Source organism: Triticum aestivum, chromosome 4B (assembly GCF_018294505.1).
Source record: "Triticum aestivum cultivar Chinese Spring chromosome 4B, IWGSC CS RefSeq v2.1, whole genome shotgun sequence".
In the NCBI taxonomy this organism is placed as follows: domain Eukaryota; kingdom Viridiplantae; phylum Streptophyta; class Magnoliopsida; order Poales; family Poaceae; genus Triticum; species Triticum aestivum.
In genome coordinates this window covers 652,912,597-652,932,497 of record NC_057804.1, presented here as the reverse complement: position 1 = coordinate 652,932,497, position 19,901 = coordinate 652,912,597, and positions in this window count along the sequence as shown.

The window sequence follows — 19,901 nt, the reverse complement described above, 5'->3', positions numbered from 1 at the left end:
AGCCACCTCTTCCTGCTCTGACCCCAGCATCCACATGGATCTTCGCGTAGCCTTCTGGCAGCGCCTTCTGGCGTATGGGCTGCCGGACATCCTGGTCACCAGCAGCTCTTTCTGAAATTCTTCTAGCTCGGCTATCTGTCAACACATTAAGCTCTTGTATGAAATTTCTTACAAACAAATGAGTTGCTTGCGGGGTTTGGAAGATCTGCTCGTGAATAGCTTTACGTCGAGCTGTCCAAATAGCCCAAAATGTGACAGCTAGTAGCACGAATTGCTCATGAGATAAGGACTCAATGAGTGTAAACAACCATTGCTTGGCCTTGGGTTCAGTTGTGTTTACCAGTTCCTGAGCAAGAGCTTCATCAATTAATGCCCACGTACATCTTGACGTTGTGCAGTTTATTAGGGAATGCCTCCAAGAATCAAGGGCACCGCAGAAACCGCATAGGGGGCTGTCTGTCATGTGTCTGCGTGCTCGCACGTCTTCAGTTGGCAATGACTGCTTCGAGAGTCTCCAGAGGAACATTCTTACCTTCCCAGGAACTTTGATCTGCCACAAATTTTTCCAATGTGTCTCCTCTGCTGCCGCCGAAGATGGTCCAGCCTCCCCTTCCAGCCACGCCTCACGTCGCTGACGAGTGGCCACAAGCATGCGATAGGCCGACTTGACAGTGAAAATGCCATTGCGTTCAAAATTCCAGCTCCAAAAATCGTCAGCATTGTGTGTACAGAGAGGAATGCCCATTATGATCCGCACGTCCATGGCCAAAAAGACTTGCCTTAGCCGCTGCTCATCCCAGGAGGCGCTGGTGTGATCAATAAGCTCAGCTACAAGGGTTGGTGGATTAGGGACTAAACATCCATAGGGCCGCATCATCTCGTCTCTGGGTAACCATGTATCCTCCCAGATTTGCGTAGATTCTCCATTGCCTATCCGCCGAATAAGCCCCTGCCTTAGTGTGTCTCGCCCTTCGATGATTGCTCTCCAGACTTGGCGTGGCAAAATCCCTGCAGAGTGGACTTGCAGGTGGCTTGGGCTGCTGGTCCAAGTTAGGCCCGGCCCATAAGTGTGATTGGGATGATGGAGGGAAACACAAAAACATCCAAGCCAACCATGCATGCATGCAATATAATTGTCCAAGCAAGCTAATTAAGGCAGAGGGACAGAGGCCTACATGCTTTGCTTTTAATTGTTTTCTTTTTGACCAGTAGCTTGATGCATGCATAGGGTTTAGCCAATGTAATTAATGTTGCTGATCCACACCTTGCTGCTGTTGAGAGCATGCATCGTTATCATCATCATTCTCGATCGTGCTATACATTCCATTACATCGCCTCAGCTATTACTATTTATTAGTAGCACAGATGTACGTGCAACACGCACGTGTTGTGAGATGATAAGCAGGCAATAGGAAGAATGAAAAGGAAGAAGACCTGATCGTAGAGTGTAGATTCACTTATTTTGTTCCGTATGTAGTCACTTGTTAAAACGTCTAGAAAGACAAATATTTAAGAACGGAGGGAGTAGCATAGATGTACGTGCAACACGCACGTGTTGTGAGATGATAAGCAGGCAATAGGAAGAATGAAAAGGAAAATAGAATTAAAAGAAAGAAGACCTGATTGATTGGCGTCATTCCTTTCTCTCATTAAAACTAAGAGAAGGAAAGTAACAGGTGGGTATGGGTATAAAATGAGGAGAAATAAAAAGAGAAAGTGGATGAAACATTTTGTATCTATGGGTTTCGGGCCTTTCCATCCCTTTCCAGCCTTTTCCAAACTGCGCAATGGGGCCAGCGTGAGGGGTATGCCTATGCCTTTCTAGATAAAAAAGATTTTTAGAAAACTCGCTCTTTTGTAGGAGTAGTGTACATTAGAGCATGGTTAATAGAAGAGCCGGCAACGGGCTCTAAACTGGTGCCATGTCATCTTATAGCCTTCACAAGAAAATAACACTGGCTATAGAGGATCTGCTCAACTGGCTATAGTAATTAGTATTTGCATGTATAGGGAAGAAAGGAAACGCGTTGATTGGGAGGGAGAAAGCAGCGCCTGCTTTGGAGGACTGCATGCCGTCCTTTTCTCTCCTGTAGTGTGCTACAGCCCGGCTACTAGTGAAGCGCCGGCTACCTTCTCTTTCCTCTCTTCTCTCTCTTCCACATGGGATTTTGCTAATGTAAGATGGTTTATAGCCTGCTGACTAGGACCTATTGTACTTGCTCTTAACTGCATGTGGAAAAACCACTCAGCGGAGCGTCCCTAGTTGTTAGAGGCCGCCGCTAATAGTCGTACGTCATAGAGAATGATGCATGCATGTGTTATTATCCAAGAACATGAGATAAAGGATGATATATAATCATATATAGTTCTAAATAGCGGATTTTGTCTCTTAGCGGTTTCCTTCTCCAGAGGTTACAGGAGCGGTGATAAGAGCGGTTATAAAAATACTTACTTTTTATAAATGAGCAAAATATGTAAAACGATATAAAATTTGGATCATTTTACAAAGAAGGGCAAGGAGCAACAGGAGCGGTGATAAGAGACGCTGACGGCAGATTTGTGCGTGCCAAAGCAAGGTGGTATGACTACTGCTTGCTTGGACTCGCTCACAGCAGAGGCTATCGCCTGTAGGGATATGATGGTCTAGCACTGAGTGTTCAACTGGGTATCCAGCGGCTATGCTTTTTTTTTTCAAACGAGGCAAAAACTTGCCATTTTCATTGATTAAGAAAAAGAGAATTGCCTGGTTAATTGACGGGAAACCGGGCTAAAACCGATACAACACAACCCACATGACATGGGCACTATCGGTCAACCTGGCCACCGACATGGAATAGAAGCCACGACAGCACATGCCAACGGAAGGCCACACTCGCAAGCAACCGACAACTCCGACATTGATGACAAGCAACACAAGGGAAATATGCAGGACTTGCGCCGACCGTGCCCCAAAGAGCACCTCGGACACGCCGGGAAGAACCGACTACCGAAGACCACGCCGCGACCCAAGATCCTCTCGACGCCAACACCGTTGCCAAACAGAAACCAGCGCCCCGCCTCAGCAAACCACGCGGCGAAGATGCCGCCATTGACGGCGAAGATGCCATTATCCTCCAGTCTCTCAGTCGTCGCCGGCTCCGAGACGATGCCCCCAACGAGGAGAAAGACGCGAAGACGCCTCCATCGCCCGATCCAGCGGATCTGAGGTTTCCCTCCGGAGCCCAAGCCATGGGGAGAAGGGGCACCTCCACGACGACGCTTCCAAGAAAGATCGCGGCACCCGCAGGCGCCGCCGTCGCCGGCTCCGGTGAAGACCGGAGCAAGGATTTCTTCCGGAGATGTGCCGACCACCTGCCACCACCGATCGCCGCCCACAAACCACCACCCCTGCCGAGGCCGACCTCACTCTAGCCACGGGATCCCACGATCCACCGCGACCAGATTCGCACCACCTCCTGGCCGAAGCCGCCACCACCACACCCGGGGCCGCCGCCCCGGAGCCCAAGAGCCGCCACGTCATCGTCTTCACCATCTGCAGGAGCCCGGCCAGGCCCGACGGCAAGGAGCCCACATCGCAAAGCTGGAGGCAAGGGAGGGCCTGACCAGACTGCGACCTCGCCCCAAGCCTTGCCTCGGTGGGCCGGAGGACAGCCAAAGCCGCCGCCGGAAGGCTACAGCCGAGCCGCACCAGATCTGAATCGCCGGAAGCCGGAGCCGCACGAGCGAGATAGAGCCGCCGCAGCCGCCTAGCCTCGACCCACCGTTGGACGTAGCGAGGCCGCCGCCGTAGCCGCGCCAACTCGCCGTGCCGCCCAGCCGTCGCGCCGCCAGAGGAGCAGCCGTCGGCATGGGACCCGCAGCCTGGACCGCCACCAACCCGAGCGAGGGAGCAGGCGCGCCGAGGCGCGCGCAGAGCACCGACCGCCGAGCCGCCCACGCCGCCACCACCGGGCCGCCGCCCCGGCGCCCAGCCTCGCCGATGCGCCGCGCCGTCCAGGGCCGGTCCCGGGAACGCATCCGCGCGAGAGAGGCCCGCCGCCGCCGGCTGCTGCGCGGGCTTTGCCCGGCAGCGACGCCCGACGGCGGCGGGGGGGGGCGAGGAGGAACGGGTGGGGAGGCGGCGGCGGCGCTAGGGTACGCTCGGGCCGCTCCCCTGGAGAGCGACGCGAGCGGGGGCATGGTAACTGATTTTTTTTTTGCGAATACGCAGGAGAGCTGCGTATCTTTATATTAATTAAGAAGAAGAAATAAAAACACGGTGGTTGACGGTCACCACGCCCGAATACAAAGTCGATCTCTCACAACTAAAACAACCAAACAGGCGATCACAGCCCGCCGGGTTGAGCGACGGAAAAAGCTCCGAGAGCGCTTCTCTGTGGCCGGCTTCCAACGACAGCTCCGCGGCCCACAACTGTCTCCGCGCGCGGCCTGACACAACGACAGCTCGCCGACCGGCGACGATTCAACCGAGGGCTCAACCCGGAGCACATCTCGATACGAGAGGACTGCCGCGAGAGGTCATCATGCCCAAGGAAGTCCTCCGACCAACGGAGAGCCTTGGAGGCTTGGACCGGCCCCCGGGGAAGAAGGGCGCCGCGTCAGGAGAAAGAGGGACTTGACCCGCGGACGACGGCGCCGGGGAGGCAAGCAGAGGAGCTCCGAGGGAGGCGCCGGCCGCACTACTAGAAAAAGGGCTATAGATGGGATTGACACTAATGGCGCATCAGAGAGGCAGTGCGCCATTAGTATATACTAATGGCGCACCACCTTCTGGTATGCCATTAGTGTTGAAACTACTAATGGCGCACTATGCCTTGTGTGCGCCATTAGTATAATTTTTTTTCCTTTTTCAAACATACTAATGGCGCATCCAGACATGGTGTTTTTTTTATTATATTTTTTTTTTTTTTGCAAAACTACTAATGGCGCACTGTCACATAGTGCGCCATTACTATTTTAAACTAGTAATGGCGCACTCTGGAGCAGTGCGCCATTAGTATGTTTTTTTTCAAATAACAAATTTGATGATATTTTCAAATAACAAATTTGATGATATTATCAAACAACAAATTTGATGATATTTTTAAATAACAAATTTGATGATATTTTTTCAAATATTTTGAAATAACAAATTGGATGATATTTTTTCACATTCATAAATGTTTTCAAATTTGATTGTCATTTTCTAAAAAATTATTTGATGCAACTAAAAATAAAAATAAAAAAATTACTAATGGCGCACCAGGAGATGGTGCGCCATTGCTATCTATGTTCTTATGGCGCACCCCTAGGAGGTGCGCCATTGCTAACCTTCCTCCATACCTCGCCAGATCCCCATCGCCCCCCGTACATGCCAGATCCCCCTCACGCCCATCTCGCCGTCGCACGGCTCGTCCATCTCGCCGTCGCCGTCTCGCCGTTGCCCGGCTCGTCTGCACCCATCTCGCCGTCGAGCACTAGGAGGAGGACCTCCGCGCCCATCTCGCCTTCGCCCGGCTCATCCGCGACCTCCACCTTGCCTTCTTCCCACCCCGCCCGGCTCATCCCGCTGCCGCCCGGCTCGTCCCGCTGCTCCGGTCCATCGCCGCGGCCCCGTGGTGAGCACCTCCCTCGCCCCCTCCTGCTGCCCTGCCCTGTCCTCCGGCCCAATTATTGCGATTATTGCGATTATTGCGATTGTATCATGGGCAACCTTGTACTCAATTTTCTAACTCTAAAACTTCAAATTGAAAGTAGTGATATGATGTTCCATTTAGGAAGTAACTAGCTGCGTAGAATAGATTGTTATCCTACTGAAATCAAATAATTAAGATTAGCTGCAACAAATTGATGTGAGGAGGTAAATATGATGTGGTTGTTTGAGGAAAAGGAACTGCATAGTGCAGCCAAATTTTATTCTCATGTTGTTAGTGGGAGCTATGAGATACTCTGCATCAAACCTCATTTCCATGCCGATTTACGAAGATGTTAGGTTCTCTAGGATCATGGATCATCGGTCAGTTATGAAAAGGTCATTGTTATCCTGGAACGAGGGTGTCGAGGGGTCGAGGGGGGGACGTCGGACATGTCATGAGAGAGGCGGGCGAAGAAGGGGAAGAAGAGGGAGAGGAAGAAGTGGATAAAAAAAGAAGAGAAAGAAGAAGAAAAATAAAGAGAAGAAGAAGAAATCTTTCTTCTTCTTCTCTTTATTTTTCTTCTTCTTTCTCTTCTCCTCTATTCTTTCTTCTTCTTCTCTTTTTTTTCTTCTTCTTTCTCTTCTTTTCGGGAACGAGGGTGTCGAGGGGTCTAGGGGGGGCGTCGGACATGTCATGAGAGAGGCGGGGGAAGAGGGGAAGAAGAGGGAGAGGAAGAAGTGGATAAAAAAAAGAAGAGAAAGAAGAAGAAAAAAAAAGAGAAGAAGAAGAAAGAATAGAGCTATTCTTTCTTCTTCTTCTCTTCTTTTTTCTTCTTCTTTCTCTTCTTTTTTTTATCGGTAACGAGGGTGTCGAGGGGTCGAGGGGGGGGGGAAGAGACCAATCAAAGCGTAGAAAGAGAAACAGTTCTCGGTGCCGATGGCGGTTGAACACGTTGGCGAACCTGTCTGGCAGCCTCTGCGATGAGGATTAAAAGCCAAGTGTTGAAACTTGAAACACCCAAATTGAATCATGACAAAAAATCAAAGTGTAGAAAAAGAAATCAAAGACGAAACAATACATAGTAAGAGGTTGTGCAACTAGGATGATTTTCTGTATTAGTTCTTTTAACGAATTTGAGAGCATGATGGTGAAGAACTAGAAAGCCATTGCTCTCTTTTGAGCTCTTTGCCATCATCCTCTCAAATTCATTAAAAAAAATCTATTACAGATAATCATCCTAGTTGCACAAACCTCTAACTATGTATTATGTCGTCTTTCGTTTCTCTTTCTACGCTCCGATTTTTTGTCATGAGTCAGTTTGGTTGTTTGAAGTTTCAAAACTTGGCTTTTAATCCTCATCGCAGAGGTTGCCAGACAAGTTCGCAAACGTGTTGGGGGAACGTCGGACATGTCATGAGAGAGGTGTTGTCGAGGCCACCCCAAACCCTAGATTATCTTTCGATCCCACAAACAATGTGCTGTAGCTAAATCTTTATTTCAGACATTGATTATTGTGATGATGATGTACTTGTGATGATGCTACTTGTGATCTTCTGAAATGAGCCATTGGCGACTTCATTACGCGGGGATAATGATTGTGCAGGTACCCCGAGAGGCCCTTGAGTTTGCTGGAATGTCGATTAACTTCCGTTCCGGCAAATTCGGGTACTCCATATGTCATATTTTCAGCAAAGGTCATGCTGAAATTTTCCGTGAATTTTAGCATGACTTTGCTAAAAATAGGACATATGGGGTACTTGTGACTAATGCATGGGCCGGGGTATCTTAGTAGTTAATTAAGGAGGATCAAGTGCCCCTTTATTCTAGCTGCATTAAACCATACGCGGCAATAGAGCCAAGTGATTAGGCCCAACTTAGGGTGCCTCGGTGTCGATAAAAACCGAAATGATGAAAGCTTAGGCTTTTAGGGTGCCTCGGTGTCGAAAAACCCTCAATGATAAAAGCTTAGCTTTTAGGATGCCTCATTGTCGACACGTGGCGTGAAGGTCTCTGTTGTCGTGAAGATGAGAGAAGAAGAATGCCGACTGTTGTCGTGAAGGTCTCTTTTCCTTCCTTCTTCTGGTGCTAGACCTTTGTTATGCACTAGGGGAAGGAGGGAGAAGAGACCATCACCGGAGGTCGGAAAGTCAGTGAGGGATATATCCACCATATATATGAGAGAGAAGAAGAATGCCGACTGTTGTCGTGAAGGTCTCTTCTTCTCCTTCTCCTTGTGCTAGACCTTTGTTATGCGCACTAGGGGAAGGAGGAGAGGAGACCATCACCGGCGGTCGAAAAATCAGTGAGGAAGTGTATCCACCATATATGAGAGAGAAGAAGAATGCCGACTGTTGTCGTGAATGTCTCCTCTTCTCCTTCTCCTTGTGCTAGACCTTTGTTATGCGCACTAGGGGAAGGAGGAGAGGAGACCATCACCGGCGGTCGAAAAATCAGTGAGGGAGTGTATCCACCATATATGAGAGAGAAGAAGAATGCCGACTGTTGTCGTGAAGGTCTCTTCTTCCTCCTTCTCCTGGTGCTAGACCTTTGTTATGCACTAGGGGAAGGAGGGAGAAGAGACCATCACCGGCGGTCGAAAAATCAGTGAGGGAGTGTATCCACCATATATGAGAGAAGAATAATCCCGAGCAGAGAGTTTTCAAGAAAAGACATGGCAGACCGATATATAGTTAACCGGCCGTGATGAATAATAATTATCTATTTTAGATATTGTAGTACACATTTTTAATTTATAAAGTTTAATCTCTTTGAAACATAGGAAATGTCGTCTTCCGACGATGATAGGATCCCGGAGTGCTCCTGGTGCGGTGACGACCGGGGTCTGTGCGACAGGCCTCACCTGGTAGACGGTCGTTACTTCAGTATTAAGCTCGACGAGACCTTCGATGTCGAAACGGTACGCAATGACAAGTCTTGTTTCGTAATTAATTAAGCACGATTTCTAGCTACTTCAATGTGTAAGTAATTAATTTTCTTCTTTTACATGCAACTAGTTTATCCCGTGTCATGCAAGACGCTATGTCTTGGAGAGGATGGGATTTGAAGATCATGAAACTACGGAGACAAAGCAAATTCAACTAAGGACCATGCATAATGTTGATTTAGAAGTGGATTTGTACAATTCAGATAACGTAACCACTTTTGGTTGCAAGAATTGGGAATCATTTTGCAAGATATATGGTTTTTATGAGGGTATGCTTCTCACCATGGATCTTGGTAATCCGGATTCCATCGCCGAAGACGATTTGGACATTTGGGTCCTTGTTGACGATATGATTCCAATTCTACCGAGAAGTGAGTTTATCAAACATAGTTATTTAGTAATTTATATTGTTTATTTCAAAATAGTTGACAACTTATTTCCATTGATAGGTTATTTTAATTATTCAAATAATGTGAGGATGATGCTAGACAGAACCTACTACACCCCTGGCTCAGAATGTACTTATAAGGACAAAGAGCAGATCATCTTCTTTTATTCCTTTCTTGTGGATTACATTCAATATCGTAATATTGATCCACATTATGGTCAATACGTCCCACTAGTGCACGTCTTGAACTACGTTAATATCAATGGAGATACCATGGTAAGATTTTTTTACTATTACGACATTCGTGCATGTTTTGCATTAGTTCTTCTCGAACTGAACTACAATGCTAACTACGAAGTCTTACTATGTTTTGCAACAGATTCTCCCTAGTGAATGTGTGCCTCCTGTCATGTTTCAATCTGGTCGACTACAAGTTTTAAACATTCTGCCAGGTGAACCTACAAATCACACGTGTCCATATCGGATTTCTTCTACAAATGAAGGAATGAGAATCAAAGAATGGCAAAAAATAACGAAAACTCGTAAGGAGGTACTTGGAAGCAATAGAGTGAGAAGGGCAAGAATTGGAGACAAGACAATCTGCGTTCTCCATAATGGCCCTTTAAATCTAATTGATTTAGAGCCAAACGTCATCTTGTTTTATGCCATTTTACCTTAGAAAATTGCTACGTAGTAGAAGTTGTATGGTCGATAATGATGTGTAAGACTTATTATTTAATACCAATGTTGAGTTTTTATTATTATTATGATCGATGATGCATGATGCTAAGTTGTTCTATGAGCTATTATATACTCCCTCCGTTCCGATTTACTCGTCGTGGTTTTAGTTCTGAACTAAAACCACGACGAGTAAATCAGAACGAAGGGAGTAGATTCTAATAGTTTCGATGTGCGTACTATATATGTTGGCTCCACGAGAAATTATATTTATATATATGCATAACCTGTGCAAAAAACAGAAAATAAAAAAATAAAAAAACATAATATTCATACTAATGGCGCATCACACCAGAGTGCGCCATTAGTATGCCAAAGGATACTAATGGCGCATCACAAGGCAGTGCGCCATTAATATGCCAAAGCACCTGGCTATACATGACCCCTGGGAGGCATACTAATGGCGCACCACTCTGTATACTAATGACGCATTCATGGTGCGCCATTAGTATATCAGATACTAATGGCGCCATTAGTATCTGATATACTAATGGCGTGGTATTAATGGCGCACCCTAATGCGTCATTAATGACCAAAATGGATGCGCCATTAGTAGGTCTTTTCCTAATAGTGCCGACGATAGGCTCGTGGTGGGAGAACCCCACCCTCCCTCTCCCGCCGAGGCGCTTGGCCACGGAGAGATCAGCAGAGGAGGGGGAGATCCGTGGCGGGGAGGCAGGGAGAGGGCCGCCGGGGACGGAGCCCCCTAAGGCCGACGCGGACACCGGCGGCGGGGCGAGGACGGCCGAGAGCAGGCGATAATCAGCGCTCCAGGGTAGCAACGATCATAAAAGAGAGACTTCATAATTTTACAATTTCGTTTGTTCCACGTTCTTGTAATGAAGTAGCGCACATTCTAGCAAAGCAGGTCAAGGGCGACACACGCGTCGGCTGGAACTCCGGCGTGTACGTGTCTCGACCCTTCTGACCAAAGAGTGTAATTCTGCAAGTCTTGAATGAATGAACACTCGATCTGCTCTAAAAAAAAGTGGCAAGGCAAAGCGCTCGAGGGCGAGCTGACGCAGGCAACGGACGGCGGCGGCGACGTGGTGAAGGGCGAAGCCCGATGGTGGTGACCAAGGGAGGCTTGGAGGTGGCTGGGCCTATTTATAGCCGCTGGCTAGGGCTGCGGGGGGGAGGATCCGAGGCGCGGTTCGGCCGGCGGTCATCCACCCATCCATGGCGGGCTTCGAGAGAATTCCAGAGTGGTGGCCGCGACGTGGCGAGCATCCAAGGGCTGCTTGGGGCAGGGGCCAAATCCCTTGGCGGCACTGATCGGGGAAGCGGGTTCGGTCATTGGTCAGCTTGGCGCGGAGCGTCGGTGAGTGCATGCGCTATGGCGTCTAAAGGGAGGGGATCCCAAGCTTGCTTTCCTCTTTTCCAGCGCGAAGTGAGGCGTCGGTGGGTGAAACCGGCGGGAACGGGGCGCAACCGGTGTGGCGCGGTCGCCGTTCGCTGGGACGGATGCCCTGCTGTGCGCGTGGAACGGAGGGAAAGAAGAAAGGCCGGGGAAAAGAAGGGGAGGCTCGCAGTTTTGGCTTGAGGTGGAAGAAGCACAGGACCTGGTGGGTCCTGGCAGTCAGCGAGAAAGAAAGGAGTAGGTGCGCTTCCCGGTTTTGGATGTTAGCGGCCAACGGCGTCGGCTGCGGGGCCCTGCGGCAGCGGGGGAAGGCGGTAGGCAGTGGCGGACGTGGCTGACGGCGTCCGCAGCGGGGCTGCGTGCGTGGTTCAGACGCTCCCTTCCTCCCCCTCCCCCAGTTTGTCCGTCCGTCGCTTTTTCTTCTTCCCGAGCACACGCAGCAGTTTGCTGCTATGTCGTCGACATTAGCAACGCCGGTGAGGGCTGCGTCGCAGCACAGACAGCCGGCGACGGATATTGCATCGCAGCTCAGGCGACCGGCGACGGATGTTGCATCGCAGCGCGCGGCGGTCATGGTGGATTTTGTGACGAACACGGTGATGAGGGCGGAACCTGCGAGCAGCGCGAGGGATGATGCGTTGCAGCGCCGGAGATGACGACGGATGCCATGATGCAGCGCCGGCGGCGGCGGGTGTTGCGACGCAGCGCTCGGCGGCCCATGGCGGAGCTTCAGTGCAGCTCCGGCGACGCTTCAGTGCAGCTACGACGACACTCCGTTGCAGCTCCGACGACGCTTCAGTGCAGCTCCGGCAACGCTTCAGTGCTGCTACGACGACACTCCATTGCAGCGTCGGTGACGCTTCAGTGCAGCTCCGACGACGCTCCATTGCCGCCCCCGACGGACGGGACTTGGACGGGAGGACCTTGAGCAGCAGCAGACGGAGCTTGGAGGCTGGCCATGGTGGAGAGGAAAAGAACGAGGACAAGAATGAGCAGAGGAAAGGACGAGTGGAGGGGATAAGGTTGGAGCAGGAAGCGGTGGACTCGCTCGCACGCAGGGGACCCGAAATCAGTCGGTTGATTTAAAACGTTTTCCTAAAGAAATAGTAAACGTAAGGAAAATAAGGAAATAAGGAACGACAAAGCATATAACACTAGTTAGTCTCCGTATGCCCATATAACAAAGTCTCCATTTGCTGGTAAAGGACAAAGCATATAAAGAAATCTTGTACTCCCTCCGTTCATTTTTATAAGTCGTTTCAGACAATTGAAAATGAGCTAATTTGCACCTTGTCTGAAATGTCTTTAACGTCTTATAAAAGTGAACAGAGGGAGTACTAGTTTATAGCGTAAGGAAAATCATATCACGGAATTCACTAGTTAAAAGTACAGGGAATATAGGAACTATAGCATCAGTTTGAAAAATACCACTGAAATACCCACCGCTACCGTGAGAAGCAAATTGAGGTATCTAACAAGTTCAGTAAGCTGAACATGGCTGAAACGCCAATACAACCCTAAAATACTTAAGGAGCAGATATATCACACATCTCAACAATATACCACATAGGCATTTTTAGGCCGCGTTCGGCAGCCCACCGGCTCCATCGAATCCTAGAATCTGCGGAGCAGCTATTTACTCGCTCCAGGGATTTTAACTACATCTCCGTCCGCTCTGGGAGCGGAGCCGTGGAGCGGAGGGGCACCGAACGCGCCCTTAGTCGGCCCAGTGCCGTGTTCGTCTTGTCTTGGTCTCTCTCAGGAGAGCAGAGAGGCGATTTCCGGGCCGATTTTCGACGCGCCGCCGTGGTCGTGGTCCTTGTGCTCCTCTCCCTTGCCGTCCTCCGTTCGCCGTTCTCTCCCCCGCCGTCCTCCACTCGTCATAGTCCGCCTCCTGCTGGTTCCCCAACTCCCGCCGGAGCCGGTTTCGTCGGAAGCCGATGGGGCGCCGTTGGCTTCTCCCGCTCGCCGCCTGCACTCATCCTCGCCTGCACTACTTCGCCTCCGAATCGCGCGCCGTGCTCCGACGCCCCACAACCGTCTGCTCGTCTCCTGCCCTACCCGCTTGGTTCCGTGGGCCATTTTCTCCAGACCTTGTTTCGTCCGTCGACGTGCCGAGATGATGCGTCGTGGTGCTTCTTCGGCTCATCCCCAACCACCTTCATCTGTCCCGCCGGTGGTCTCTGCTCGTTCCACCCACCGACCCCGTGCACGCCCTTTCTCTTTCCTTTCTGGATCCATCCCGGCGGATGCGGATCCGAGGAACCACAGATCCCGCGACCGTGCGCGAGGGGTCGGCTAGCGTGGCGGCGGGGAGCTCTCATCTTCGGTGGCGCGCACTTGGCCGGATCTGAGGCACGGGCTTCCAAGTTGTACTCGGCGGCGCGGTGGTCCCTACTTCGAAGTGTTCGCAGTCGGCACGGAACTGCGAGCAGCGGAGGGCTCGACGCCGGCACGAAGCTCCAGGCAGCGGAGTGTTCGCCGTCAGAGCGGAGCTTCCTCACTGTGGAGCGCTCTGCCAGTCGGCCCCATGCGCCTTCGCCGGCCCGTGAGCTGGCCTCTATTTCTTCGCTCGTGGCGCCGCTGCTTTGCTTCACTATTCCTTCACTGGCCGGCCGGCCAGTCGCTCGTGGCGCCGCTGCTTTGCTTCACTGGTAGAAAACACGTCTTTGGTTCGGTCCTGAAAAGCCCATTAATCCCGGTTCACTCACGAACCGGGACCCATGGGGGCATCGGTCCCGGTTTGTGAGGCCAGGGCGCTGGCCGAGCATCGTGGGCCATTTGTCCCGATTCGTCTGACCCCTTTGGTTCCGGTTCCAGACACGAACCAGGACCAAAGGGGTGGTGGCAACCGTTCGCCTGGCGCGAGCGCTTTTAGTCCCGGTTTGTGTGTGGAACCGGAACCAAAGGTCCGCTTTTAGTCTCGGTTTTTGTGTGGAACCTGAACCAAAGATCCCAACCGTTCAAATCCCGCGCCCTGAAAGTTGTGCCGCGCGATAAGGGAAACGCTATAGTATCGCGACTGGCTGTTCTCCTCTTTGTTCGTCTCCCTCGATCGCTCGCCTCTCTGTTCGTCTCCCTCATCTCTGCAGCGCGATCTCTCCCATCCTCTGTTCGTCTCCCTCGCTCTCCTCTCTTCTTCGACCGACCAATCTCTTCCCCATCCTCCACCATCCACCATGAATCCAATCACTCGTTACGGGGAGGTGCTCGCACATGGCACGGCCTATCTTGATGTTGTGTACACGAACGAAAGCGACCAAGTGGAGGGTTTTCTTTCCATGTTGGAGGCATGGCTTCAAGACGAGGAACACAAGTTCTTGGGCCTCGATCTCGAGTACACGCCCGATAATCGCGATGTTGTCGTCATCCAACTTTGTTTCAAGAAAAATGTCATGGTCTTCCATTGGGCAAGGTATAATACGAAACTTGTTATACTTGTTCTAGGATAGGAAAATTGCATAGGAATAGGAGAATTGAGAATGTCGAAAACATAGTTTCACTGATTCATAGGAAAAATGCATTGGAAAATTGAGGCTTTTTCTATGATTCATATATAGGAAAATTGGGGCTTTTCTTTGATTCATAGGAAAGTTGCATAAGAATAGAAAATTGCATAGGAATAGGACGATTAGGAAAATTTCATACGAATAGGAATAGGAGGATAGGAATATGAATATATAGGAAAGTTGCTATGATTCTTATTAATATACTTGTTCTAAATTATACTTGTTATGATTCAGACTCAATGAATGGCACAACGGGTTATGTTCTGCGCCGGGATGATGGCACTTTCCGAGGGGCACAATGCAAATGGTATGATCATGCTTTAAGTGCTCTGGTGATGGAAGCATCGGCTTATAGGGACGGCATCCAGTTTGCCCTGCAAGAAAATATTTCACAGCTGATAGTCGAAACGGATAGTAAAGAGTTGGTGAATCTTTGGTTGGCACGAAAGACACAACGCTCTGAAGTCTCATCACTTTTAATGGAAATCGAAGAGCTGGTTTCGAATTTTATGGGTTTTAAATTTGTGTATGTTCCTAGACCATGTAATATAGTGGCACATTGTTGTGCTAAACTAGCTCCCAACACTTTTGTTCGGGGTGAGTGGCGACTCGAAGCTCCCCAACAACTGTTAAAGTGCTTGGATTGTGACTGTGATCTTGTGTGATTCAATGGAAGCTCTGGTTCTCAAAAAAAAAAAAAACAATATACCACGTCTATCATTCCCGCTCACAGTCCGACCTTCCCAAACCACAAACACAGCCACACGGGAACCACCGCCACTACTTATCGCTCCATGACATGTGGGTCATGTCACCAACAGATCCCACCTGTCAGATACTTATCGCTCCATGACATGTGGGTCATGTCACCAACAGATCCCACATGTCAGGTAAAATCTTCCAGAGCAAGGAGCGCGAAAATGTTTCGTGGCAGCGGAGGCTGTTCCCGCAAATTTTCCGCGAGGTAATAGCACCAGGAGTCCCACAACTTGTCCTGGATGTGATGATTTGGTCCCAATCTTGCAAAAGGCAACTATTGAGTCACACAACTTGCAGCCAATGTGCAAATTTGGTCCCATCCAATCAGAGCACTACAAGTGGAGCCTAGTCAGCACAGCCGGTCAGCACAGCGCATTTTGCATTTACCCCCCTGGACTTAGCACTAATCAACCCGCACTACACCGCAGTTAGTTTAGCTGCCTGGGTATATTCCTGGGATATTCTACTCAGCCCACTGCACCCCACTCACTCATCTTTCTCTGCTCTCGACCATCTCCTGCTCCCCAGCTAGTCGCCGCCGTCCAGCTCGCCACCGCCGTCCGTCTAGCTCGCCGCCATGGTGTCTTGGAGTGAAGGATCCAGCTCTTCGTCCGACGGGTACTCTGTCACAAGTGAGGTTAGCTCCAGCTCTAGTACAAACATACTCACTGGCATTTAGGGTTAGCAATGGGGAATTTTTGCTGACAACAATATTTTCTAGGCTCCTGCTCCTGCCACCATTTTCTGCTCTGAGTGGAGAGGCCTTGCTCCAGATCTTGCAGCTAGATGTGAACATCAGTGTGTCTGTGAGAAGTTAGTTTCCTTTGAATCAGTTGACAGTGGAAGGAGGTATCTTGCTTGTGCACAAAAGGTTAGCAGATCTCAAGTTAAGGCCAGCAAATTTGTAATGTGCCATCTTACTGTCATGTGCATAATCTTGTAGTGTGGCATTTAACTGTGGATCAATATAGTTTATTGAGGAAAATCAGTTCACGGAAGAAAACAATATTTAGTCAACTTCAACTTTGGTTATATGCTAAGAATTGAGATAGTGTTGAAATAATAGATCAATAGTGGTACAAGCTTTGCCATTTATTTAAAAATGTTTTCTTTCTTATTTTGTAGGAAATACCTAAATGCAACTTTGTGGAGTGGATTGACCCTGAATGGCCTGCCACTCTGAAGATGAGTTTAGCCAGGGTTTGGGGCATGTATCAAGATGATAACAAGCTAAGGCTGCAAAATGTAGTTAATGTTGAAGAGAATTTTAGGGTTGTGAAAGAGAAGGAAAAGATGGAAAAGGATCTGAGGTTTTTTAAACTAGATTTTGCTGTGGCTGACAAGGAGCAGGCAATTACTGAATTGGGCAATGCAAGACTTGTTGTTTCTGACCTGAAGCAAGAGCTTCAGAAGAAGAAGATGTCTGATAAATCTAGCACTACCATTCATCAGGTTGTGAGGGCTAAGGCAGAGAAAGAGAGGAATGAGATGAAGTAAAAGATGGACAGCATGAAGGAACAGATGGACAACATGAAGGAAGAGTTGGACATAGTTGTGTCACAGAGGGATGACCTGAAGAAGGAGAAGAAGAAACTTGAGTACATGATTGGTGATTTATTCAGGCACAAGGAGGAGAACAAGAGCAAGATAAGGAGGTTGAAGGAGATCTTAGATGAATTTGAGTAATTCATTGCTGGTGTAATGCTGCCTTAAGATGGACCTTTTAATTAGTTGTATTCCTGTAGTGAACTTGGTTAATTTCCATGGCACTGATTATGTATGAATGCTATAAGTTATGTATGACTGCTCTGAATTTGTCTTAATTTAATGTTTAGTTAACTGAAGATTCAGTTATGTATGACTGCTCTGAATTTGTCTTAATTTAATGTTTAGTTAACTGAAAATTCAGTTATATATGACTGCTCTGAATTTGTCTGAAGTTTCAGTTAACTGAAGATTCAGTTAACTTGGTTGAATTGACAGTGTAACTGAAGATTCAGTTAACTGTATTTGTTTCAGTTAACATGTGTTAAACAGTTAACTGTATTTGTTTCAGTTAACATGTGTTAAACTGAAGATGTGTCAGTTAACATGTGTTAAACTGAAGATGTGTCAGTGCATTTGTTTTAGTTGATATTAAGTACTTTTAGTTAATTACATTTGCATATCTGAAGACAGTGTCAGTGCATTATTTATGTTACTGAAGATAACCTCTAAGATAACCTAAGATAACCTAAGATAAACCTAACATTCAGTTCAGTGACACTAAAAAGAGTTAAACCTACAACAAAAATATGTTAATATCCAGTTTCACTGAAGATTCAGTTAATATTCAGTTATCTGAATATCCAGTTCACTGAATATTTAGTGAATTGCAAATTCAGTTAAGATTATGAATTTGTTTCAGTTAACTAAAAAGAGTTAAACCTACAACAGCAATTCAAACACAGCAGCAGCAGGAACATGCCATACACAGCAGCACCAGCATGGCAAACACAGCAGCAGCAACATGGCAAACACAGCAGCAGCAGCATTGTAATCAAAATTAACAGAACAAAATAGCAAGCATAGCAGCATTGCAGCATAGCATCATCTGATCATCATAGCATAAGTTTCAGCAAACATTGCACCAGTTCCCATAGGAGATTGCAAATAACTTATGTGCTGAACTTGTAAGCAGCACACCTAACTTAACTAAACGCAAAATAGCACTAACTTATATGCTGAACTTATAAGCAGCATACCTAACTACTTGACCTTCTTCTTCGCTCCTTCTTCAGTCGTTCTTCACATCTTCAGTCGCTTGAGACGCTCGGAGCGGCGCACCTCCACTGGAGAAGATCTCTTCTTGCCGATCCTTGCCGGCTCCGCCGCCGCGTCCTGCTTGGGCTCCTCCTCCACCAGCTCCTGCTTGACGATGTCAGGCACATCTGGGAGCACCTCCACATCAATCGGGAGGTCTCTGTCGCCCTCCCTGGCATTGTGGACTGGCGCGACCATTTGGATCTCGTCCTCCTCCGCCTCTTCTTTGTCGTCTGACAGGACAACGAGCGACACCTCGACTGTGTCAGACGACGCATACGAGTCAGAGGAGTCCGAATTTCCTCTGTAGCCCGAGTCGTTGTCGGAGTTCACCTTGCAGTACTCCGAGTCGGACGACAGAGAGACGTCGTCGTCGTCGATGTGGACGAGGGGCACCGGCGCAGGCAGGGCCGGAACCATGTCGTGGACGCGCTGCATCCTGGACCACACGCGCTTCGGATCCAGCTGCGTCTGCGGCGTGGTGGCGGACCTGTACATCCACCAACGCGCGCGCTGCCTCGGATCGTCGGAGCGCGTCTCCGCCATTGCGAAGCGGAGGATGTTGGCCGGAGGGGTACCTGGGCCGTCCACGAGAGCGCGCCTCTTCTTGTCGTCGGTCATCACGTCGATGAGGCCCCGCGCGTGGTTCGCAAGCATTTCGACGCTGGGGAACCACCGGCCTATCTCCTGGAGCTCCGCGCGCGCGACCTCGTCATCGCCTGCCAGCTCGTCGACCATCCTCTGCCATGCAGGGTGGTTGTCCATGGCGTCGGCGGCGGCGTCGAGATGGCCGGCGAGGTTTTTTTGGGGTGGAGTGGGAGGTGGGGAGCGTAGAGCCCGAGGCGTCGTGAAACGGAAGTGGTGAGTGGGGGCAGTGGGTGGTGGGTGGTGGCCTCTTAATAGGAGTGGAAGAGCGAACGACACCGCTCTGATTAGCACATACAGTTTATCTTGGTATAACAATAGTGGCAATGAGTATCTACCAAGATCACTAGTACTAGTGCACTGGTAAGGAGTTTAAGTTATCAAACAAAAGGTCCTGGGTTCGATACCCAGGATAAACAATTTTTTTCTAAAATTATTTTTAATTAACTACAGTAGTATTCACTCCAAAACAGATTAGTATTCAGTTTATCAACAGCAGTATTCACTGCAACACTTTTTTTAAAATTTTTTTTTCAGTTCAAAGCAGCAAAATTCAGTTGACACTGTAAAATTCAGTTCAAAGCAGCAAAATTCAGTTGACACAACAAATTTCAGAAAAGCCTTTTTTCAGTCCAACATTCATTTGCCATCCATCATTGACTTATCCCCTAGTTTTGCATCATAGTTTAGTTAAAAAGGCAATTAATGCCAATATTTGCCATCAAAAAGTGGCAAATTAAGCAAATGTTTTGCCATCAAAAAGTGGCAACTTAAGCCACTGTTAGGCCAGTCATTGTGTTACATCACATTAGGCCTCTACAAAAAGATGGAACTGTAATGTCCCACAAACTCAAGGATCAGGAGCCAGAAATTCTTCAGGAGAATCATTCAGGTCTGGAATCTCCACTCTCCTCTCCTCTCCAAACAGTAGCCAGTATGCCCTATCACCTGGCATACCTCCTCTCCCCCCTGTTCCTCTTCCTGCAACATGAGTTGCTCCTCTCCCTCCATCAGCAGCTATATTTGACCACCTTCCTCCACCTGCAGTTGCATTTCCCCCTCTTCCTCTGCCTGAAGCTGCTGCTGCCCCTCTTCCTCTGCCTGAAGCTGCTGTTGCTCCTCTTCCTCTGCCTGCATCTGG